Below are 25,317 nucleotides of genomic sequence, written 5' to 3'. Positions count from 1 at the left end.
GTGAGATGCAGTGACCACCAGACAGAGCATAAAGTGGCTCAGTTCCTTCATACTAGTCTCTGGAGGGACCCAGTACTCTTTCCTGGGAGTCTTCTAGTACTTACCATTGGGCCTCCAAAGCCAGCCTTCATGTTCCTGAACCATCACAGAAATAGATGGCTTTGAATATTAAGTCTCCCATCCTGGTCTGAGGGCCTCTCACCTCCATTTATTCCTTTCTCCCAGGGAAAGAGATGGGGACAGAGACCACTAGGTCTGATGGACCTGGCCTTTTTTGAGGCTACACTGCCAGAACCCAAGGGCAACGGACAGCTGTTTCTCTCAGTTCTCTGCTCTTCCCCCATGTGGTGTCTACACCTGGGTATGGCTTCCGGCCCTACCTGTGGGAACCAAGCCGCCTGCCTGTGGGAGCACTGGCTCCCTCCCCTGGGCTCAGGTGCTAGCTGGCAGCCAGAGAGCCCACATCAGCCCTGGGGGAGGGAGAGGAAGGAAAACGAAATGAGTCTTCAGAGACTGGAGAATTATTTGGTGAAATGTTCCTAAGCCTTTTCTGCTTAATACCCATAAATTTCAGGGACCAGGTATGCTAACAGCTTTTGATTTATGATGTCTTTATTTTCACATCGTATTTAAGTCAATTTATGAAAGGTAGCAAGAGTAAAAGAAGCCTTTAAAAAAAAAAAATGCTTTGGGATCCATCATGGTCAAGCCATTTCTGTCAATCTCTGCCACCACTTCGTTAAAACAAGGGCTCGGGTGCTGACATCTGGGCAGCTAATTACTGTTGGACTCTCGCCCACCAGCCTCCTCCCCTCCTGGAAACTCTGCTCCCCTCCCCCAGGACCCTGCCTCTGGCAAGGCCTCTTAATGACTGCTGAGGGCCAGGAGGAAGGCCTGCCTTGGGTACACTTGGTGGGGACAGGTCTCACTCAGCTGCCACGGCCTAGAGATATTCCCAGGACCTCTAATTAAAATGCCTGCAGCAGAACCTCTGCACTCCCATTTCATTGCTCAGGGGTTACAAAGCTCCTGCTAATGCTGAACTCAAATTAACAAAACGCTGCGTCAGCCTTTCTTGCCCCATTACAATGTTATTGTCATATTTATTAGCGTGATTCCCTGTAGGTCACTGGTAGGAATATCTGAAAAGTGAGTTAAGCATTCTCCTCGGCTATATGGGGAAACTTGGTTTGCAATTTGTGTTCACAGAGACTGCAGGCTGGAGACACCGCTCGGCTTCTTGCACTGGTTGGGGACTAGCTCTTTCCAACTGTAATTATCTTCCATTCATGCTACTGTAAAATGACTAGGTTGCTGCCACTGCTTTTATTTTAGAGAACAGTTCTATTATTCGTTTACTAAAATTTACCATCTACAGCACTTCCTTGAATTAATTATAGTCTGAGGGGAAAATAAACAAACCTCACTGATCACATTGGTCTAAATCACATTAGCCTAATTGTGTGATGTTCAGAATTAAGTTTACTTTTGCACCTCTTGCTAAATTACTCCCACCCTCCTCATGTCTGAATGCCTGCTTCCTCGCTGGTCTGGAGGAGGCATATGTTACCCAGGAAAACAGAGGAGGAAATCCTCCTCGGAATGTTTGACAAGCAAGGAAAGATACGTTACTATTACAATTTGTTCTTGACAAAGGGACATTCACCCCAACACATTCCTCCTTGCCACCAGAAACACACTCTCAGATCCTGCAGCTAGAGAAGATTAAGAGTCTGGCTACTGGGGCTGGGATTGTGGCTTAATGGGTACATGTGAGGTCCTGGGTCGATCCTCAACACACATAAAAATAAATAAACATATTGTGTCCAACTACAACTCATATATATATATTAAGAGTCTGGCTACTATAATGTTTTGAACAACCAATAATAAAAATTTAAAAAAAAAAGAATCTGGCTACTATAAATGGTCTTGAAGGACTCATCAAATTTCATCACATGGAGAAGCAAGAGAAGAGAATTCCAGGACACAGAAAGAAAAGATGAAAAAATACAGAGGCTTTGAGAATGTGTGGAGAAGGCAGAAGGCTCAGGTGGCTTTTTCCTTTCTATTTTCGAGTATGTTTTAGAATGTGTATAAAATACTAACATGTATGTTAGTCTATACATGGAATGGAGATGCATACTCAAGAATGTGTATTATAGTAATATACAAATATTGCGATGATTTAATGGAGAACATGGGCAAAAAAATTGACAACCACCAATGTAAGCAATGGACTCTCAGGTAAGCAACCGAATGACCGAATCAGGGCTCTGTTTTGCATGATGGTGTCCCCTCCAAAATTCATGTTGAAACTTAACCCCTGATGCAACAGTTTTAAGAAGGGTGACCTTCAGCAAGTGATTAAGTCATGGCAGTTCTGTCCACATGAATTTGCTCCCTTATAAAAGGACTCAGGTTGAAGGGAGCGCTCTCTTGCCCTTCCATCCCCTTTGCCATGTGAGGCCACTGCATTCATCTCCCCTGGAGGATGCACCATCAAAGTACTATCAGACCTTGGTGCTGATAACGCCAAGGTCGAGGATTCGTTCCCATATGGGCCACCAAATGCCGAAGTCTGGCTGGGCACAATCCACGAGCCACTTGTCAAGCAGAAACGAACTTTATTTTTAGAACACACACACCGCACCACATGAACTCTTCAGGAATTCCCTCAGAGCCCAACTGCCACCACTGGCTTCCAGCGAGCCTCTCTACCCCCCACTCCTCCACCCGCGCGACCCAGCCAATCGGCCTTAAGAGCAGGAGGAGTGGGGGGTAGAGAGGCTCGCTGGAAGCCAGTGGTGGCAGTTGGGCTCTGAGGGAATTCCTGAAGAGTTCATGTGGTGCGGTGTGTGTGTTCTAAAAATAAAGTTCGTTTCTGCTTGACAAGTGGCTCGTGGATTGTGCCCAGCCAGACTGCAGCATTGTGAGAAGCAGAGAACAGACCTCACCAGGTACCAGTCTGCCAGTATCTTGATCTTGGACTTCCCAGTCTCCAGAACCATAAGACATGAATTTTTTCGTGTTTAAAAATCATCCAGTCTAAAGTGTTTTGTCAGAGCAGCACAAACAGACCAAAGTAATCAGATCTGTGTCTCACAGATATCCTTGGAGCAATAATAAGGTGGGTGGCAGGGAGGAGCAATTAGAAGCAAAGAGGCAGAGCAAAAGTGGCATGGCTGTGGTCCTCATGAAGGGTGCTATGAGGATCTGAGCAAGGGCAACAGAGGAAATGGGGAGAAAGGGGATACAGGAAACTCTCCTGAAATTAGCATCTATTACACTTTTCCAACTTGAAGTCATGGAAGAGTATGGGATTCTAAAACGTATCTTGGATAACTGAAGAACAGTGATACATTTAAAAAGAAAGAATATTCCAATGAGAAGGGGGTAAATGATGAGTCTGGTTTTGGATCTGTTGAGTTTAGGGTGCCTGTGGAAGCTGTAAGCAGGGATGACCATTAAAACAGTTGAAATTCCAAACTGGAGCTCAATAGGGCTAGCCAAGCAAGCCCTCAGGTTCATAATCCATCTCCCCTCCTGTCCATACCTTCACTGATGCACCCAGAAATCATGGGAGCACTTCTGTACACCAGGCACCCTGAACATGGTCAGTGGCAAAGGGGTAGTTAACAAGCAGAGGCTGTTCCTGGGCTAATAGGGCAGAGCCCTGGTGCTGGCCACTGTTGGCACTAGCTCAGTCCTAGAAGCTCAGTCTTGATACTTCCCAGCTGGGAGGTAAGAACCCAAAGCCCAGGATGCTTATTCTCACTCTTCTCACCGTGGACCACTGCATATGGCCTGCCCCACCAGGTGGGGCCAAGAATCTACTGGAAATCCTCAGTTGGGGGTATCACTGAGTGACATGTGGATACGAAATTCACCTTCTAAACCCCCAGGATCACTGGTCTATAGATAAGGTGGCTCTCCCAAGGCTTCTGCCAGTGTGTGGGATGTTACCCATAATAGTGACAGGCCAGGGTCAAATTCAATTCACACCAACAAGTGTGTGGGTTTGAGTCATATAAGAAACACATTTTCACACCTCTCCATGCTCCATCAGCACATCTTGCCCTCTCCTCAAGTTAAGGTGTCTTCACATACTCAGGTTCTTATTAACAATGGGATTCAGGAATGCAGGACTTTTGTCCTAACCCTCACACTGTCACTAACGCAGGGAGATATTTAACTCAGGGTGTCTCGGGCTCCAGGAAATGGAGCTTGTTAACCAGCTTATGGGGAGGTAATCCAATTTAAAAACATTAGAGTTTTAAAATTTGGGCCCTAATAATTATTGCCCATTTCAGCAAGTTAATCTCTTAAGAACTGGAGAAAAAAGAAAACCTAATCAAAGTTGGATTAATAATTTTCACTTAAAGAACCCATATCATCAAGAATCCCCCTTCCAGTTAGTGCACCAAGTATCTTAGGCTGTACCCTGACCCCTGAGCAAGGTAAGACACACAAAGAGACCTGACTCAGCTAGCAGAAGATCTGAGGTACCAGACTAACACCATAGTACAACCCCTTTTGTTGGGGTTCAGAAATTTTAGGGCTTTGTGAACCTGTTCTGTGCAGGCAGGGGAGGGACAGAAGTGAAGAGAGGGGATATAGAGAAATTCCAGCTCCCTTTTAAAAGGGATTTGGGCTGGGGATATGGCTCAAGCGGTAGCGCGCTCGCCTGGCATGCGTGCAGCCCGGGTTCGATCCTCAGCACCACATACCAACAAAGATGTTGTGTCCGCCGAGAACAAAAAATAAATAAATATTAAAAATTCTAAAAAAAAAAAAATAAATAAATAAATAAAAGGGATTTGGGGACCTCAAGACTACTTCTCTGCTCTGGGGGACAGTTGGAAGCTTTATGAATCTCTTGGCTGTCTAGAGCGAGGGTACAGGAGTGTGACTGGCCTAAAATTCCAAGAATTGTTGTTAATTTGATAAGACATAAGAGACCACTATGAGACAGGTTTACCATTGATAGTTGTTATGGTTTAGATATGAGGTGTCCCCCAAAAGCTCATGTGTGAGACAATGTAAGAAAGTTCAGAGGTGAAATGATTGCGTTATGAGAACCTTAACCTAATCAGTGCATTAATCCACTTGAATGGATTAACTGGACGGTAACCGTAGGCAGGTAGGTATAGTTGGTGAAGATAGAGAACTGAGGGCGTACTTTGGAGTATATGTTTAGTCCTCAGTGAACTGAATGCTCTCTCTGTTCCCTGGTTGCTATGCTCTGAGTCGCTTTCCTTCTCCACACTTTTCCACTATGGAGCAGTATGGCATGATAAACCATCGTCTGGCCATATAGAAAGACCTCATTTTTCTAAACCTAGGAATAACTTTATTTTGTGTATGAACATAGTATATGTCTTCATCTGTTTTCTATTACTATAACAAAACACTTAAAGCTGAATAATTTCTAAAGAAGTTTAATTAGCTTATAATTTTGAGGTCCAAAAGTCCAAGATTGGGTAGCCCCATCTGTGCAGGCAGGCCCTCTAGTGAGGGGCTTCTTGGCTACAGCACATTGTGACAGTTGCATCATGGCAGGACTATGTGTGAGACGGACAGATCACATGGCAAAACAGGAAGTCTGAGAGATTCAGAGATCCATATTTGTTCTTTGTGTTTTTTTTCCCCCATATTTTTTTACTGGTGCATTATAATTGTGCATAATGGTGGGATTCATTGTTACATATTTGTACCAGGCTTCCTCTTTTTACCAGGTTCACCGTTTTTATAAGAACTTTCTCTACTGGCAACTTACTACAGTCCCCAAAGAACTACTCTAATCCCTTCCAAGGGCAGCATCCCAATGACCTAATTGTCTTACCTGAGGCCCACTTCTTAAAGGTCCCAGGACCACAACACCCCCTCCTACGTGACAAGCTCCCAGAACATGAAACTTTAGGGGACACACTGGAACCATAGTTAAACCATAGCAATATATTTCTACTCAATTATAGACTTTGTGTTTTCAGAAAGGCAATTAGTGTATACAATGAGAGAACACTCTTCTTTATTTTGTGCAGAATTCCAAGAGTTATCATTTTGGAAAACCGTGTCACAGGTAGCTCCTGCTACCTGTTTTAGACTGCACTAGAAGGTAGAGCTCCACTCGGAACCCCTGGGAGCAACTATCAGCACCTGATCGCATAAAATTAAACTCATATTTATTAAAATAATAGTTCTCCCTGAAAATGCATACTTTCTGATGGTAACAACTGTATATCTTTCAGCGTGGGGGTGGGGAGTAGGTTACTCTGGACATTATGCAGAGTAGGGAGTGGGTCACCGGCACCAGAAGGAGTTTCAGAATTACTTTGCTTTCATTCCCATTTATATTTCAATTAGACATCATATTAATTTTTCTTTCTTTTCTTTTTATACTGGGCATGGAACCAAGAGCTTCTTGTAAGCTAGTCAAGCATTCTACTACTGAGCTATACCCACAGCCCTAATTTTTCTTAAATGACAGGTAGGGGCAGGTTATGTTATCTGGGAATTTCACCTCAGGGTTGTAAACAGGGTGTTAAAAATGTTGGTAATAAAACAGGGAGGTTGAGTCTGACAGGACGGAGAGCCCACTGCTTTAAAAAAGAAAAGTTTGCTGTGGACCAAAAATGCCTTTTCAAGTGGAAACACCAGGGAATCATTTCCTTTCTGGAACCTGCTGGTCTTGGAACTGCCCAGTCTGGCTGAGCAGGAGCAGCTGGCTCTGAGGTATGAATGCGCTCTTTCTCCTCAGCCCTTGCAGGTGAAATCCCCAGTCCATTTCTCAAACTAGAAAAGACTTGGCAAACTTTATGTGGCCATGTGGTTCTCAACACGCTAGGTAGCAGAAGCCTCAGTTTCCCCATCTGTGTGATGGAGATAAAAACAAGCCTTCCCGGGTTGACTTCCTGTGCGCATCAAACAGGTCTATTTAGCTTCCCCCAGCCTCCTTGAGTAGATGACACCCAATAAGTGCAAGCATGGATTTACTACCACTTGTAGAGCACTTCAGGTTTACTAAGCCCTTCTCAATATTGTTTCTTTTTAGAACCTGGGCAATGGGGGCTGCCAAGGAGATCCATCCCCAGGAAGGAAGAGAGGTTCCAGGAATTTCGGGGATGTCCCAGTACTGGCTCTGACCACACTGGTAGCCAATTAGCTGGCTTTTGGAATTGGAATCTATGTGACTCCAAATGGAGATGTATTCTGTGCCGCTCTAAGGATAAAGTGGGTCCTCAGAAGATGTAGTTGTCAGAGAAGGAAGTTGGGGGAAGTACAGAAAGGAAAAGCTACTCTTGCTGACAACTGGAGCATCCTAACAATGGAAAGGTGGGGGCCTGGCCTTGTCCTGGGAGGGATGCCTTCAAACCCATCTCACCTGGGAATCTGGGATTCACTTGTAGACCCTGCTCAGAGTGTAGGTGGCTTTTGCTTTCATGTCTTTATTCAGTTATCAAAAGCTTTACCCTCAAGGTCATCATTTTGGTCATTATTTTAACCTTTCAACTTCTACAGAGAGGTAATCTGTCTGGGGCTTATGTGGATCCATGGGCCCCATTATAAATTCCCCTTACCCTGCCCTAAATCTGCGTTCTCAGGGATGAGAAAGAGAACCTCTGAAAACTGGTAGTCAGTACCCAAAACACATGAGCAGAACACAGGAAATCTGCACCAAAGGGAGGCCTGGGTTTCCTTAGCTTTGTCCAAGAAGCCACAAAACCTCACAATGTCCTCTGATAAAAATCTATGAGGTCCTTGGTCCTACTAAAACTTTTTTCTCTTCAGGCATGAAAATGTCAAATATAATCTTAAGAAGTAAACTGACCAACTTCAGAAATACATATATATAGTAAAAACTCAACTTAGCACTTGATCTAAAAAAAAAAAAAAAGATTTGGGCTGTTTCCACAGAAGTGTGCATCAAACAAACCTTTTAAAGGTACTTTTTCCTCAGTCTGCTATCAGGACACTTTAAGTTTCTTATTCTTCTTATTCTTCATTGAGTTCATTCCAAATGACTAAAAGGGAGGGCAACAGAAAGGACCAGTCCTCTATGCTATCACATGTCACTGGTCCCCACACATTCTTATACACATCACACCCCAAATTGAGTTTCTGACTTCACATCCCTGGAGAGAGTTTACACTCACCTGGTCTCATTTAAAGCAACACACACTCATTCAGCCTTTCACTCAGGGACCAATTAACCATTTCTACATCAGATGCTAACCTAGCCCCCACCATACCATTTGCCCTCTTTATTTAAAATATTTAATATTCATTATGTTACAAATACTTATAACAAGGGCTATATTTTCACACTGTGGATGCTGATTTGAGGCATTAGAACCAGTTTTCCCCACTATTTCTAAGCTTTGTTTGTAATGTGCCAAAGTTATGTGTGTGTATATGTATATATATACACACACATATACATACATACACATACGTATGCATACATACATATGTGTATACATATATACATATACATACATATGGATATATATCCACTTGAAGCTTTTATGAAAATGATGTCTTAAAACTGATACATTCGGGGCTGGGGTTGTGGCTCAGTGGTAGAGCGCTTGCCTGGCACATGTGAGGCACTGGGTTTGATTCTCAGCACTACGTAAAAATAAATAAATAAATAAAACCAAGGTATTGTGTCTATCTACAACTAATATATATATACACAATCAAATATGCTCAAGCACATTTTGGCATCTGAAAGGGAGAACTCCCAGCACAAGGGGCAACACACAAAAGACTGTTGGACTGACCCCTGAATCTCAAGGCAAACTCCCCTGGTACATGCAACAGTGGCAATAGCACGAACTAAACTTGCTCAGATATAACCAGTGACCACAGACTGCTCACGATTAAAACATGGTGGACATCTGTTCCCATAGCTCTGATCAATATAGCCAGCACTTCATCCAACAGTCTCTTTGGAATAAATAGCATGTATTAATAGCTGATTGATTAAAATTTTCACATCATCATCATTTCCTAACAATGGGGTTCTAGATCCTAAAGAATTGTGGGGAAAAGAGGTCAGCCTCTTTTTTGAAAGGCCATGAGGAAAGAGAAGGATGCTTAGAGTCCTATAGAAGCTCAGAAATGGTTCCACCCAAAGGATTTGTTTGAGTCACATGACCTCCAAATTCTGGCTCCAAAACCAGAAGTATGAATGCCCCAGAACTGGCTTACACTTTGTGTTTTTCTCTTCAGTTCTTCCTTTCCTCATTCACCAAGACAAGGGCTGCCTGTCAAAACAGGATGCAGATCCTGAGGCCAGCCCTAGGCTGGCTTGGAAGCTGTATCCAAGGCAGAACCTGAGACATAGCCCTCAGAGAACACACTGGGCTGGTGAGAGGACTCAGGGCCTGGCTCTGGCCACCAAGGAAAAACACACTCCTGGTATTCAACCCTGGTTTTCTCATCATAGCAATAATGTCCCAGGATGACCTATGGATAAAAGATGAAGGAAAAGGAGGAAATATTTCCTTCAATGCCCAAAGAAAAGGATCCATAGATCTAGAAGTTGAGAGCCATGTGCTCTTGTTAACTATTATTGAATCTTTTCTAAAGTGCACCTGCAGATATGCAAAGGAGAGGAGCTGTCAAATCCTCATTGGAAAGGAGAAGGACTAGGTCCCTTCGCTGGGTTTTATTACAGTACCTCTTTGTTTGGTGCCATTTTCCCTCCTGGACTTAGACTCAATTGGAGGGTCTAAGTCCAATTCTTTGCTTTGCCAAGCTCAGCATTTGTCCCCAAGTTTACTACCTACCTTAATAAAAGGCTGCCCATTTCTTTAATATTACTTCCAAGCTGTCTGTTTCTGACTTGGAAGAATGAGGGCTTTGAGGTCTATAATAATCAGCACAGGAAGAAAAAAGGGGCAAAGGTTTTTGTTACCAAATATTCAGCTCTCAAAAGTTGAGTCACCATCACAGGACCAAGCAGACAACATCACCATCTTTCAAAGTACAGCTCTGACACTATTTTTCCCTGGCACATTAATGTTCTCATGACAGCCAACTCCATTCCTCTGCTTCTGTGTTGTGTGCCTTCTGGAGAAAGCAAGACCGCTCACTCCTCAGCCTTCCTCAAAGCCAGGTGGCACCTGGTGCAGGGAGGTGCAATCATTCTCGGAAATCAATAAGGGCGGAACCAAGTTCTGATCAATAACTGCAGCTGCCAGAAAGAAAAAAAGTACACCTGCCCCTCCACAAACAAAAAATTTAGGTAGAGTGTGCCTGAGCTGGGGGAGGAAAGAGGAGTATATATAGTTTCCCATCCCTGGATTCTACATAAAACTTAATTGATGTAACTGGTACAAACCATAGTAATCTCAGGGCAGTCTGCCATGTGGATCTGAGAATATACTCCCATGACTCCAGGGTGTCACACAGACTCAGTGGAATGACTTTTCAGCTTAATATAAAGTGAGGACTGCCACAGGGTGATAGATTCCTTTCTGCTTTCAAACAGTAGCCCAAGAAGCAATCATCCCAAGAAGCAATAGAGGTGTTTTATCTCCTCTGTGATGGCAAAGGGACCGTCCTGATTGCAAGCACTGATTTATTCCAGAATGCAGGAGTGCTGCTTGCTGCTGGTCTCTACCCCACCGGCCAGAAGGCAGGAACATTCTTGGTTCATGCCTCTGTCAGAACTGCCGGCCTAACCCAGCAGGAAGCCTTGTCACTAGTATCCCGTCCTGTCTTGGCTGAGAGAAGCAGGAGCCCCGCAAGACTAATGCTTAAAGAATCCAGTGACTTCTGGAAGGGTGATTTGCATCCCCTACCACTTGTCTGCCAGCCACTGGGGCCATGGGGCTGCCCCTCAGGGCTGCCCACCAGTGACCAGCAGCACTGGAAAGCTGTGAGCGTGTATCTGTCTGTCTGTCTAAAATGTCTGTATGGCACAGACTGCTCTGAAATGCCTCTTCAGACATTACTTGGTGTAAATCAGGGTAAACTCGATTCCAAACCGGCTGGACACATCTAAAATGGCCCTCCCGCCCACAGCTCCTCTTCTCCGACTCTCACTCTAAATCTCGGCATCTGACAAACCACGAGTGAGCGTTTGCAGAAATATGAGGGAACAAGTCCTTGCCAGAGCTGAAAACGAGATGAATTCGGCAACAATGGAAAACACTTAGCACCCCGTGGGCTGGCAGCCAGGGCACCGGACCTGGTGTGGGCGCATCAACAAACACAGGATTCACCACAGCGATTTACAGCTGAGATTTATGGCAGGGACCAGAGTGCTGCGCTCCTGCAGATGCAGAGGTTTTCAGAGAAAAGGTAGAAAAGGAAAAATGAAGAAAGAAAGTGACAGGTTCAAATGCAAACCAAATATTCTGAGCTACTCTTTTGAGCTCAGAAATTTTACCGTGATTTGGGTGATTTCAATGGTCTTTGAACCACATTGGGAAATGTCAGAATGAATGTTTGAATTAAAATCCAGTGGGTTTGCCAAAGGACCAATTGTTAAAAATTGGCAGCATTCCAGAAAACTTGCCAGGCTGCATACTGCCCGAGGCTCAGAATTGCTAATTCCAGAGAAAGTTAATTATCACCTTATTGATAAAGGGGTAATTTTTAAAGCTTGTGGTGTAGCTTTTGTGACTCATTAATTAAAATTTAGGGTAATTTACTAGACACCCTGGTGGCTTCTGTTACATTATATTTGTACCAAAGTATTTGATTTTTCTCCCAAGAGTGTTTCAAATCCCCCTGGCCCCTCCTTACCTGTCTTCTGTCTTAGAAGGAAAAAAATAAAAATAAAAAACGTGTAAATCTCAAACTAGCCTTTCAGGAGATGGCAAAGTTAAGAAATAAGATGTCTGAGGATGCATTTTTTAAAAGCTCCTTCTTAGAAATGTCAAATTTGCCCACCAATAGAAAGAAGCTTGTGTGCTCACAACCAAGGAGACTGCTTTCACAAACACCATCCCCAAAAACATCAGGCTAGAATTTATGTTTCTTGATGATCAGATTGCAAGAAGGTCTTTCTTCATTTCCTTTCTCCCTCCATCCCCAAATAAAATCTCAGGGATCAGTGAGAGAAGTAAACTGGAGGTACTTGGAATTCTGAAGCCCTCAGCCCATGAAGGGGTAGTGTCCCCTCAACTGAGTTTCAGGACTTGTGGAGCACCGGGACAGTACACTCAGCTACCTGTGATGCTGAGGTTTCCAAGAGCACTGACTTGGGAGGGAAAAAATATCCCAAGGAAATTTACAGGGACCCCATGAACAACACATCTGAGCTTTACCCACCACCTCCGTCCTGACCAAAAGTCACAAGGGATCCACGTAGGTGCGTGTCATGTGCCCTGGGGTCATGCAAAATTGTCAACAGACCTATGAAATGCTCTAAACTTTAACTCCCCAGATTTACAATGTAAAGGTCTGAGCATTCCTTATTATGATTTCAGAGAACCTCAGTTATGTTTCCTTGAACTTATTGAAGTAATTGAGATTTAGAAATGAGATTAAATAAAAGCCACCACATTAGAAGAGGTTTGAAGCAATCTGTTTGTTATTTTCCCATTCTTAAGAGTTTTTAAAAATTTAAAATTTCTGTCCTTATCCTTTCGGAGTATTGCCTGATTTTTTTTTTTCTGGTCATTAGCAAATCTTATTGAACACTTTAATAGTCATCACTTTTTTTGAATTTTCATGCCAAAAGTTCTGAGGGCAGGGTCACTGTATCTGGCTCATTTCCCAGCAGCTGATCAGCTCAGCTTACCTGCTGCTAGAGGCGAGCAGCGACCCCCACCCGAGGACCCAGCACCAGAAAGTGAAACTGCTTAGCTGGTTTCGCTGGGCGAAAACACACCACCAAAAGCAAACACCCGACGGAAAGCAATGCACTCTTGTTTCTTTTATTGTTTTTTTTGTCTTGTTATTACTGTTCCTTGGCTTTCTCTCTTTTGCAACAAAATAAAAAGCAACTTGGGTGCCACAGGAGAGAAATTTAAACATGTCACACATAAAAGAACGGAGTTTTTGTGGGATCTGCACTTTTTAAAATAATCCCATAAATCAAACAGACTGATCAATTTATCAAACCAAACACAGAGTTCCTCTACATACACAATTTAAAGAGTTAAAGAAAATGCATTTATATTTTTTTTAAATATGTCACAAATGTGTGTAAAAGGTAGATTTTGAAGCCACCAAACAACTTCTCTAAAACAGGGGTTCTATATTAACATTTTGAGTTTTGACAATCACTCGGTACTATTCAAACAATCCCTGTTTTCAAGATAGTTCTACCAAGCAACACAAAATGAGTCCCACGCAAATACTGCTCTATGAGTGCCTTTATATTTTTTATACTTTTATGATTTTATTCCATATATTCTATCTTCAAAAAACAGTCTCAAGAAAAGAAAGCAACTTATGTCCCTAACTCTTCAAAAATTGTTTCTGTGGTTGGAAAGGAAGAAAAAACAGTGCACAACAAACACCTCAATTCTGAAGCGCCTGGATGACTTTCTCAAGAACCACAGTGCCTGAGACAACCAAAAAGCCACTTTCTCAGAAAGCTGATTTTCTAATCCTTTTGAGAACTGTCATAGAATCCAGAGGCAACACGACCAACCACCTTTCATTTACTGTCACAGATAGTGGAGAAAACTTTGATCAAACACATCAGTTTCTGGTAAAATGATTTACTCTGCAGCTGCACCTTACGCTCTCCGGCAGGTCCTGTCCTGCCAGCAAGAGACACAGAGAGGACATCTCAGGCTCCAGAGGGAACATTTGGAGACCAGTTCAGGTCACACAGTGCTCCACCTGGGAAGGAGGTGACTTTGTACTTGAACTTGGGAAAACTATTCCTAACACTCCATGGTCATCTGGACTAAAACCAGCAATAAACACTATTCTCATCTGTGACTGGTAGATTAGGAAAAACCAACACAAATACAACGCGGAATATTCCATCCGGGATGTTCAAGATAAAAATCAATTTAAAAAACAACACTTCGATTGTTTGTAGTACACCAATTTTAATAGTCAATTTTTAGGTAGATATTTTAATCTCAGGACACACTATAATTCTTTTAATTAAAAAAGCAGAGCAAAGAAAAATTATTGCGGAAAAAAAAAAAGCTAGCCAGTTATTTGAGTTCACATTTGGAATAAAAATAACTTTCTATATATTTAAATGCAGAGTTAAAACGTAGTGAATGCGTATATATCCAAAATTTATAAACTGTATAGTTCTATGCCACATCTTTCTTCCTGGGTCCTGGTTAAGAAAGCAAACATTGTATTTTGAATAGGAGGAACCGAAGTTTACCTGCTGGACTCAGTGGTTTTAGTGCAGGACACCGTGCATTGCCATAGGGGCAGGCTTGCAACCCAGGAAAAACTAGAATAGGTCTTCTGTCATGCTGACAGCTAGAAGAGAAGGATCCCGTGTCAACGACACACCCTCCAATTGTGCATCTCCCTTACCTACAGCTTGTTCACCAGAGCCCTGATCAGGGTGTTGACCAGGCGGGGAGTGTTGACTCAGAAGACAGATGACTTTCGACACATGGGAACCGAGTATTGCAAAAGCTGTCTTCCACCCGTGTGCTAGTAGCTCACAGTAAGTCTCCAGCAGCCCTGCTCTCCGGCTGCAAACATCTCATTAGACTAATGCATTCAGCACAGGCAGAACACTCGATTTACCATAGCTACAGCAATGAATTTCCATTACGATGACAGCTTCAACCACATCATGTCCGGAAAACCAGCCAACCACTGGCTTTTAAAGAACACACACATTTTACATGCAAAAAACGAGGCCTGTGTGTGTGCGTGTGTGTGTTTCATGTTTCCTTCCTCTTAGCAGCCCAACTAAGAGAAATGTGCAATGTAGCTTTTTGCCGACACGAGCTGCAAGGTAATGACACTTCTGCTTCTTTGGTAGTTACATCCTTGTAATAACCTGAATTATGTCACAATTGTCAGAATGGGTGTTTCCAACATTTCAGTTTTCATTACCCCTCCTCTGTTGCCATAGAAACCAGACTGTAACATCATCTCTTTGTCCCAGTCCTGCAGCAGTGAGGGCCAACACTGGGCTTATAAGATAGTGGTGATCTGACAGAGTGAATATTTGACTTCGGATAAAAAAAAAAAAAGGAGAAACGTTCCAACAACATCATCGTTCAGGGGAGCCCGTGTGTTTACCATAGAAGTGAGCCTGTGCAGGTGAACACACCATGGCTATACATATTAACTCTGCAGCTGCCCATAATACCTGTGTACAGGTCATTAACACTGAGCCTTGACTTTGGCTCCAGAATTGTGTGTGTAAGTGCATATGTGTTTCCACACTCCCAAATATGTTTGCAGCCTGTGTAGGGTGAATGCCCCTTCTACAACAAAAGGGCTTAGAAGATAGCCTTGCTGCCTTCTCTGGGACAAATCAGTTTATACTGGTGAAGGGACTTGTTCTTGTTTCCTTTTGCAGAATACAGCAAGGCTCCCCCGTTGCTCATTTCATTCTCTCAGGGTACTGGGGTATTCACAAGTATTTCCAACAAGATGAAAAGCAACCCACACAGGCTTATTCCTGAGGATGAGCTGCAAGCACGTTCAGCCAGGACTAAATATCAACCAACACTAATTAAGGCTTGGGTTTAGGCCACAACTTGGTTAGCTATTGAGAATATTAAAAAATGCAATACAACTTGAGGTTGTCCTGAATACACATGCAAAGTCACGCTAGAAAAAAAAAATACATCTCTCTCCTCTAATTATGAAGATAGGGGAAATTAATTTTTTTGAAGTCAAAGCATTGCACTTGTTAAAAAGCAATCAACCAATCATCCAATTTTGCTTTATGTGGGAAAAGGCACAGGTCTGGTAGTTTTTCATTTGAGTCACTTCATATAAGTTGATTTCATGAAAAGAAGGAAGAGGAAAGGGTGGGAAGGAAGAGGAGGAGAAAAGAAAGTAGAACCCGCTGGATGATTTAACTTTGGCCTGCATTTGTGAACCCTGTTGTGGTTCTGCCTGTGACTCATACACAATCCTACACCACATCCAGCTGTGAAGCCCCTTCAGTGAGCTGAGACACTAGGCCAGGCTTCATTTTTAAAAGTTTCTTCTGATAAATAAAACAAATCTTTCTAAAAAGAACCCAAACTATTCCCTATCCTTATTTAAAAAGCGGGGGGTAGAGGGCTTGACGAATCTGTCCCCCCAAAAGGAGGTTTTCATTTTCCTGCCCAGCTTTGAGGGAGTTTCTGGTCTCCATCTTTGGAGTCCAGACTTCCTTATCCCCTCCCAGATGTCCTGTCATCATGCTTGTCCTTAAGTGAGCTGTGCCGGGGATGTAGTGTTGCCATCTGATAGGTCAACTTGGCAACTTGGCAGTGATGCCTACAACTGAAGCTAAATTAAGCTGGTTACCTTTAAAAATGTGTGTGTGTGTGTGTGTGTGTGTGTGTGTGTATGTATATATATATATAGAGAGATGATAGACAGATTGACTGATTGATAGATCAATCCATCTCATTGGGATTTCTTCCTTTCTGCAACTAGGACAAAAATTAAACCTATGTTTTAAAAACAATCCCAAATATTCTTAATTCCAAGAAAATTTTAAGTTGAACATGTAAGAGAAAAAAAATTGATAGGATGTCAGGGATAAACTAAGCAGAAAAGGGGACTCCTCAGACCTAAAATCTCTAAATTGTCTACATTCTGATGACAACCAGGTTGCTTAGGTCGGGCCATGTTAATTTTCTTTGGCACTGTGGTTACATTTCTCCTTCAGACCGATGAAGCTTGCTCCACTCTTCCCCCACAAATGTCACCTGAGTGGTGCTTAGCAAGAGGTGACCAGAAAGCAGATTAATTTGGGAGGTGTCTCCAATGCAAATCCACTTACAGTTGTCCACTAATCTTTCTGTGGGTTGCTGGCAAAGCCACCATTCACATCAAAACCATCCTTTGTTCTCAAAAGGTGTGTTTTCCAACTGGAGCAACAGGTTGACAGGACTCTGCCTTGAACTAGGGTCAATTCTATTGCAGAAAAACCTTGGTTACCATGATAATGGCTAAAGTTTACTGAAGAATTACAGTTTTATACAGTATCCCATTTACAGCTGTTGGTGTTATATATCATTTCAATATTACGGATAAAGAAACTGAGACTTGAGCATGTTAAAAAAATTGCAGAAGGTCACATTGCTCAAAAATGGTAGATATAGGATTTCTCAGGCAATCTGTCACCAAAGTCATGTGCTTAATCATCCTACCACCTGGCCTCCTGGCACAGCCTCTTATTCCATCTCTGCCATTAGCCCAATGATGTCAGGTGAATCACTGTCTTTCTTTAAAATGGAGGGGGAATGGTAATAGGAGATCAGAGCACCTCTGTGATCCCTCAGGGTCTGATATTCTCCAGTCCTTTGAATGGCTTTCTTTGCCAGGCTGGAAGGCTGGAACAGACCCACATTTGGGGTTGGAGGAGTGCTTCCTTGTGGCTGAGGCTACAGCCGCAATTACTAAGAAGCCAAGAACATTTTCTCAATAGGATAAGACTTGGGCAACTAGTGCTTTGGACTGTCAATTTGGGGCAGAAGTAAAGAGGAGAGAACGTAGAGAAAGAAGGAAGAAAAGCCAAGATTCTGTTCCTGAAGCAGGAAAGGGAGACCCAGCCTCCCTGGTAAGGGATCCTACATCTTCTCTTCCATATTATTCAACACACTTTGCCTTAAGTGTCCCCCAAACCTTAGGAACCCCCCCCCAGGGCTATGGAAAGTGTGAGGCTTATGATTATTACTTTGCCAAAGGGGAAATAGAAGGGACAAATGTTAACTTGGTTAGTGAGGTCAGAGTGGACTTCAGATCTCTTCGTTCCTCAGACTGTCACCTAAAGCCCTGACCTCCGTGGGGTTTGAACTACTCAAGCAGAGACCTTTCAAAATTAAAGGCAAAACTGGTCTTTGTAGTAAGCAGCAACTGAGCGTTCGATAAAAAGAGGGTTACCTAAGTAAATATATCATATGTCCACACTACAGAGTACATCAGGTAAGCTCTAGGAAGGAGGTCACAGAAGAACTTGGAATGACTTGAAAAACAATATTTTCAATATGTGATGGCTAAAAAACAATTGTAGGTTACAAAATAATATGCAGAATGGAATCTTACTTTGAAAAAAACACAATGATTTGCAAAATATGGAAGCGATGTTAATAGTAATGATTCCTTGGTGGTAGAATTATAAATGATCTTATTTTTTAATACTTATTTAGGTGTAGATGGACACAACACAAGGCCTTTATTTATATGTGGTGCTGAGGATCGAACCCGGGTCTCGCCCGTATGAGGCGAGCGCTCTACCGCTGAGCCACAATCCCAGCCCCTAAATGATCTTTATTTTTTTACTTTCTTTTTTATATTTACTACAAAGAATCACCTGGTTCTTTTTGGGATAATAAAAACTTGTGTAAAGGGCTGGGGGTTTAGCTCAGTCATAGAGCACTTGCCTACCACGTACAAGGAAAACTTCCGATCAATCCCCAGCACTGCAGAAAAAGAAAAAAATAATGAGAATTAATCAGTTGATTAGTAACAGATTTTTCCTTGTCACATTTGTTTATATTTATTATAAATCTTAAATCACCATTAAAATAAAAATAATCTGGGGGAGTGCCTGGAATCCCAGGAGCTCGGGAGGCTGAGACAGGAAGATCATAAATTCAAGGCTGGGCTTAGCAATTCAGCAAGGTCCTAAGCAACTTAACAAGATCTTGTCCCAAAATAAAAAATAAAAAGGGCTGGGGATGTGGCTCGGTGGTTGAGACCCCTGGGTTCAATTCCTGGAACCAAATAAATACATAATAAAATAAAAACAACACCTTTGTCTCCCAGGAGCTGTAGGTTACATTCAGCAAAGGTCTTGGCCAGGGCTTCAAGATTGAATGTGTCCCCCAATTCACCTAAGCCATTGTGTTGTCCTCCATTCTGGGTTTTACCATCTTGAGTATTTTGGGGTCCCTGCTGGATACTCAGCACAACCAATACAAAATCAGAAGCAGACTTCCTATCCTTCTCCACCCATGGGTTCCATGGTCAATGGGAATCATATCAGAGTTTATTTTTAGAATAGCGATGTACTAAAGAATAGGAAGTTGATGATCAAATGAAGTAAAAATCACTTCCGTCCAAAGCAAGGATCACTCACTCAAGTTCTCCTGGATGCAATACATGGTCATTTCCAGACAGGCCTCCAATCTGTGTGGCTCTGGACCTGTAACTCCAGCTAACATATAGGGATTATCTTAGTGGAAATTTTTGTCTCAAGGTCTGGTGGTTTGGTGGGTGGGAGCATAGCCCAAAGATCCTCATTCCAGGCCACTGTCTGGTAACTGGGCTAGTATGGTGAGCGCATACCAACATCAGCACTTTTCCTCCCTTGCAAGGCTATAAATTCCAAGATGGCAGGGAATGGATCTTGTTCTCCACTGTATCACTAGCATGCAAGGCAGTGCCTGTTCTGTTAGGAAATCAACAAGTAATTATCACTGAATGAATGAAAGAAACTAAGTGTTAAAGTGGTGATGATCTTAATCAGTGTTATCCAGGTTTTCAGACCAAATTCTTCCCCCCAACACACACACACACACACACACACACACACACACACACAAAATAATTGATTTTGGATGTCAGTCATCAAAAAAAAATTGTCATTTGTTATGATTGAAAGAAAGGCTTCTGAGCTGGGGTTGTAGCTCAGTGGTAGAGCACTTGCCTAGCACATGTAAGGCACTGGGTTCCATCCTCAAGAGCACATAAAAATAAATAAATAAAATAAAGGTACTGTATCCATCTACAACAAAAAAAAAAAGAAAGAAAGAAAAGAAAAGAAAGAAAGAGAGAGAGAGAGAAAGGAAGAAAGGCTTCTGGACTAGGAATGTGGCTCAGTGGTACAGTGCTTGCCTGATAGGAAGACTTTCTCTCTCTCTCTCTCTCTCTCTCTCTCTCTCTCTCTCTCTCTCTCTCTCTCTCTCTTTCTCCCTCCCTCTCTGTTTCTCTCTCCCCCCCCCCATTAGCTATTAAAATTTAATCTCCTTGGGACAAGACCTTGATCCCTTCTGCTTTCAGTTATGTTTCCTTGAAACAAAGGAGCTTCTCTTCAAGAGGCATACAGGTTATTTACAAGCACGTGCTCACCGGTGCGCAGGCGCAGTGCCATCCAGGCCTGTGCATACCAGGCAAAGCTCTACTGCTGAGCTGCATCCCCACTCCTCTAAGCACTTTTTGACTATTAGCTCGGTTTTCATTTTCCTCCCAAGATATTTTCCCCCATGTTAGACATGTAAAACAAACTGTAGAGTGCTGAGAAACTTCTGGAATAGGAGAAGGAAAGCCTTAGACAAATAAAGCAAAGGTGCATGTAATTTCAGCTGATAAAAATTACTGCTTCAGGGCTCAGTTTCTAAGAAAGGTGATGGCGGAGCTTGTGTGTGTGTGTGTGTGTGTGTGTGTGTGTGTGTGTGTGTGTGAGTGTGTGTGTGTGAGTGTGTGTGTGTGTGTGTGTGTGTGTGTGTGTCTAGGGAGGGAGGGAGAGACACAGCAAGACTCTACATTTTTAGATTTTTCTTTTAGAAAACAGCCTTTTCGGGTTTCCTATAGTTTCTAAAATAAAGTCATGGATCACCTGAGGCTCCCTCTCTATTTGAGGAACAACTCCAAGATGGGCCCCTCTGTTACCAAACACACCCTTGTCCTTGGAACAAAGTTTGAACCTGAATGCAGACTAGCAGTCTGAAAATTTTATTCTCTAATAAAAAGCAGCTGGTTGCTGAATGAAAAGCAGCTGATTAATAAATCCCTTACAGACAACCAACTTCAGAGTGGACCATGTCTCTAATAAACCCACATGAGGTATAATGTGACGCAGAGATGGGGTCCAAAGAAAAGAAACATCTAAGAGAAGAGGGAAATACGGATGCAAGTAAACAACAAAAACAACTCAAACTGGCTTTAAAAACATAATGCATTAACCAGCAGGGGGTCCAGAGAGTTTAGGGTGAAGCTGATTCAAGAGCTCAGTGATTGGAAGGCTAAGGCAGGAGGATCACAAGTTCAAGGCCAGCCTCTGCAACTTAGTGAGAACTTGTCTCAAAATAAAAAGGGTTGGGATGTTGCTCATGGTTAGGCACCCAGGGGTTCAATCCCTGGTACCAAAATTTAAAAAAATAAATAAATTTAAAAAAAGAAAAGCACTCAATGATGTCAGCAAAGATATGGTCCAAATTATCTTATGTCTGGTTACCTTCATGGTCACAAAAGGGTTGCCAGCAGTTTCCAGGCCCCATACTTCCCCATTCCCTCCGGTCTGGCACAAAAAGCCTCTCCAGGTAGTTTCCACACATGAGCAAACAACCTTCTTTCCAAAAACCTACTGGTGACACCCCTCTCATTTCATTGTCTGGATTTGGTTCCCGCCCCATCCCTGAACTAATGACTGCCCCCAGAATATGCTGATTGGCTCCAAACTACCTTTAGAACTGAGAATGGAGGATGGGGTGCTCTGTTTCCCCCCCACCCCCACTGGAGCTTCCCGGGGAGGGGTGGGAACGTGAATGAGAACTGTGTTGCTCTTCCGAACAAAAGGGAAGAGCAATCAGGGGCCAAAGTCAGCAAGAAGGTGGAGTGGGAGCCACCCGGGAGGAGAGGAGCACCCGTGGGAGAATGTTCCGGTGTCCTGCACTGTACACGTGACCCCAGGTTCTGCCGCCCTCTTAGACACGGATCTTCAGGAAAGACCACAGAAATTATGAAATGCTTGATGTGGTTGAATTTCTTGGTAGAAACGAAGAAGACTCTTAGTTTTGCATCCTGGGTCACCGCAGGCGAAACCAAGATAACTGAGAATCCGGGGGGCCGGCCTGGGATTGTGACCCTGTCAGCCTGGGGAAGCAGGTTGCCCTGCAGGAAGGACCTTGACTTCCCAGGATGTAAAAACCCAGAATTTATGGGGCAGAGGGGCAGCCACTGCCAGAGAAGCCACAGCTCTCAAATTGTGGGTGTTCATTTAGTTGAACTGCAGTTTTGTTTTTTCCGGTGCTGGGAACTGAACCCAGGCTGAACATGTTGGAATGGGAAAATGAAAGCCTCAGACAAATCTCTATGTGTACTCCAAAGAGCCAGAAAGAAAAGATTTTAAGTAAAGTAAGATCGCATGCAATTTCAGCTGATTAAAAAAAAAAAAAAAAAAAAAACACCACCAGGCAAGTGCTGTACCACTGCACCACATTCCCAGCCCTGAACTAGTCTTTTTTTTGGGGGGGGGGTGGAGAGGGGGATGGGGGGCAGTACTCAGGGGCACTCAACCCCTGAGCCCCATCCCCAGCCCTATTTTGTATTTTATTTAGAGACAGAGTCTCACTGAGTTGCTTAGGGCTTTGCTAAATCGCTGAGGCTGGCTTTGAACTCACGATCTTCCTGCCTCATCCTCCTGAGCTGGGATTACAGGCGAGCACCACCATGCAGGGCCTGGAACAGTTTTTTAACAGACAGGGCCTGGCCTTTGGGAGAGGAGGGCTGACATGGCTGCAGGGATGCCTGGCAAGTGTGTTTCCCAGTACAGCTCAGAGCAGGCACGACCTGAAGGGACTTGCTGAAGCTGGGTTCTGTCCACTTGAACCTGGTGGAAACCCCTACATACATGCTTTGGAAGCCCACAGCGGGAGCCCAGGATCTGGTTAGCAAGTTCCCTCCAGCTTGGGGGCTGAGGGGATGCCGTGAAGGGCGTGAACTGCCTGCTAGGGGCAGTGACAGGACATGGCCACATCTGGGACTATGCCCTCTTGCTGAGAGCCATTGCCAAGTAGGAATGATGCATCGAAATTTCCTTGCCAGCGTACCCCATGTTGCTTAGAGGAAGGACTCGTGGAAATGGACTTGCCTTGGACATTCGCTGTGACATTGCATGTATGTTTGAGAAAGGTGACCCTGCTCAAGGACCAGGGTGGATCCGGGTTTAAGGAGGATCCTACTGGATTAGGGCGGATCCGGGTTTAGGGCGGATCAGGTTTTAGGGACTATCCCGCTCCTTGGGTTTAGGACCCTGCTGGGAATAGGGCGTATCCTGCTGATTAGAGCCTGGTGGAGTACGTGAGATTTTTGCCCAGAACGTGTGTGGAGTGCCGGTGTGAGCTCGGGAATAAAGAATTGCTGTTTGAATCTACAAGGTGTGAGTGGCTTGTGATTGTGTGCCCAGCTAGACTGCAGCACCCTCTGACTGACCATCCAGTGACCAGCCATGGCCTCTTTGGACCAAGTAGGAAACCCAGAAAGTTAGGAGGACTCTAGGGAGGAATGTCAGGAGTGCAAGGCAGTTACCTCCCTGTGAACCCTGAAAGAGATGCGAACAACCAAACCTGAAGATAAAAAGCAAGTTGAACAGGGATGTCCCAGTTTTATGGGAAGCCCGAGTGGCTGAGTGCAGGGATTTTGGCTTGACCACGTCTATGACCCTGGCCAGGAAGCTCAAGCCCTTATCCTGTGTGATGTAGCTTCTCAGGCACTCAAGAGGATTCAAAGCTGGGACAGAGATCATATAAATAATTGGCACATACACATTAGATGCTGTAAAAAGGAAAGGGGAATTTAAGCAGCACAAATACGCTGCGGTGAGCAGAAGGGAATCGGGTAAAAGCAACAAAATTGTAGAAGCTGGGAGGCAGATTGGCCACGGAACTGGCCTGAGAGACCTGAGAAATATGACCATTTATTCTAAAGTGGGGCAACCAGGTAAGTGTTCTGTGTACATCATGGGGCCCAGGAAGCCTCTGAAACCGGAAGCCCCAGAGATCTCCAAATGATGAAGGGAGGGAACTAAGGATAAGGCAGGATCTTCTCCATAGCCCTGTACTGCTGGTGGCTGTCCCCCAACCCTGACAGAATGCAGGTTTACTCTATCTCTAGGGCCAGGAATAGCCCCAGGGAGAGGTGCTGCACCAAGAACAAATCTGAGAAAAGTTCCCATTCTGAGAAGTGAGACCCACAGCCCCCACCCTCTCACTGGCTAGACTGTGCACAGGGAGGCTCATACCCCAAGGAGTGACATTGGAGGCTTCCTTGAGAGAAACTGACCAGCTATAAGAGAAGCCCTACACTGACAGTTGGGATTCCTATGCAAGAGTCTGACCTAGCAGATGCTCCTCCAGTGAAGCCCACTGGTGACCACATGCAAAGAGATTCTGATCACAATTTAAAGGCTGAACTTCAGTGTGAGCCTCTGACATGAAAGAGACCAAAACCAAAAACAGGCAGAAAAAGAATCTGGAGAAAACAGACAAAATTCAAGAAGAGAAAAAAAAAATTAAATTATGACCTAATATCCTGGAAGACAAAAATATAGCATATTATATCAACAACACCCTGGAAGACAAAGTATATTATATTACATCGATAACACGAGAATGGGTTGCTATATTTCATAAAGACATTAAAAGCTAGGAGAATTAAAAATTTGAGAGCAGAAATGGAAAATTTACTAGAAGGATCAGAAACTTCCAAGGTAGCAGAGAAAAAAAGCTAAAGAGGTAAAATAGAAGATTACAGAGAGATGGGCTCAGGAGAGGGATGGCAGACCAGGGCCAGGGAAGGGGTTCACAGAAGTGAGCCTCTAATTCCCCCTCCCACAAGTTTATGTTAGCCAGTTTTTTTTTGGTTGCATTTTGATATCTCCTTGGAGGAACAATGGGCTTGGACACACTAATCTGGCATTTTGCTGACATGAAGAATCTAAAATGAATTTCAATTGCAGCATTAAGAAACCATGCTTTTTTTTGCAAAACTATATTAATTGGGATTCTCTTGCTCTCTCCTTTGAAAATACTTGGGCAGGAAAGCACTCTGAAGACATATCAATGGACATAGGTGCCAGAACACGATGAGTCCTGAAGGTCAGAGAGGCACTAAATCTCTTTACTGTAGAAACTTTATCTCTTGATCCCCAGAGGCCACGTCAGGAACATGTTAACTAACAAAACTGCACTGTAGGTACCATATCATCCAGGCCCAGCGTCCATTTCCAGAACTGAATCTCTCACCACAGACAAGACTTTCCAACTCAGGGCTACCCACAATGGGGGAGTACCCTCCCTAGGTTCCCCAAGAAATACCTTGGCCTCTGCATAAGAAATTATCTGCCTTTTTCTTTGGGATGGGAGTAGCTCTCCCTCTGAAAACTTTTGACTTCCCAGACAGGTGTGGTGACTCCTCAAACAGATGATGACATCTATTAATCAACATTTCAATTCGTGCAAAACA

The 25,317-nt window shown here is 43.6% G+C and overlaps 1 protein-coding gene across 1 annotated transcript in view; it reads right to left on the bottom strand.

The window, feature by feature from the left end:
• The window catches only part of Scml4 (Scm polycomb group protein like 4), a 102,538-nt gene extending 87,909 nt beyond the window's left edge, over window positions 1-14,629 (bottom strand). The window contains exon 1 of the mRNA XM_040283163.2: window positions 14,482-14,629. The gene's annotated coding sequence lies outside the window, so the exon portion shown is untranslated. The remainder of the gene's footprint in view (window positions 1-14,481) is intronic.
• Between the last annotated feature and the right edge of the window lie 10,688 nt (window positions 14,630-25,317).

Source organism: Ictidomys tridecemlineatus, chromosome 8, assembly GCF_052094955.1.
Source record: "Ictidomys tridecemlineatus isolate mIctTri1 chromosome 8, mIctTri1.hap1, whole genome shotgun sequence".
Classification (NCBI taxonomy): Eukaryota; Metazoa; Chordata; class Mammalia; order Rodentia; family Sciuridae; genus Ictidomys; species Ictidomys tridecemlineatus.
Note: the sequence above shows the minus strand (reverse complement) of the source record. Positions and strands in the feature narration are given on the sequence as shown.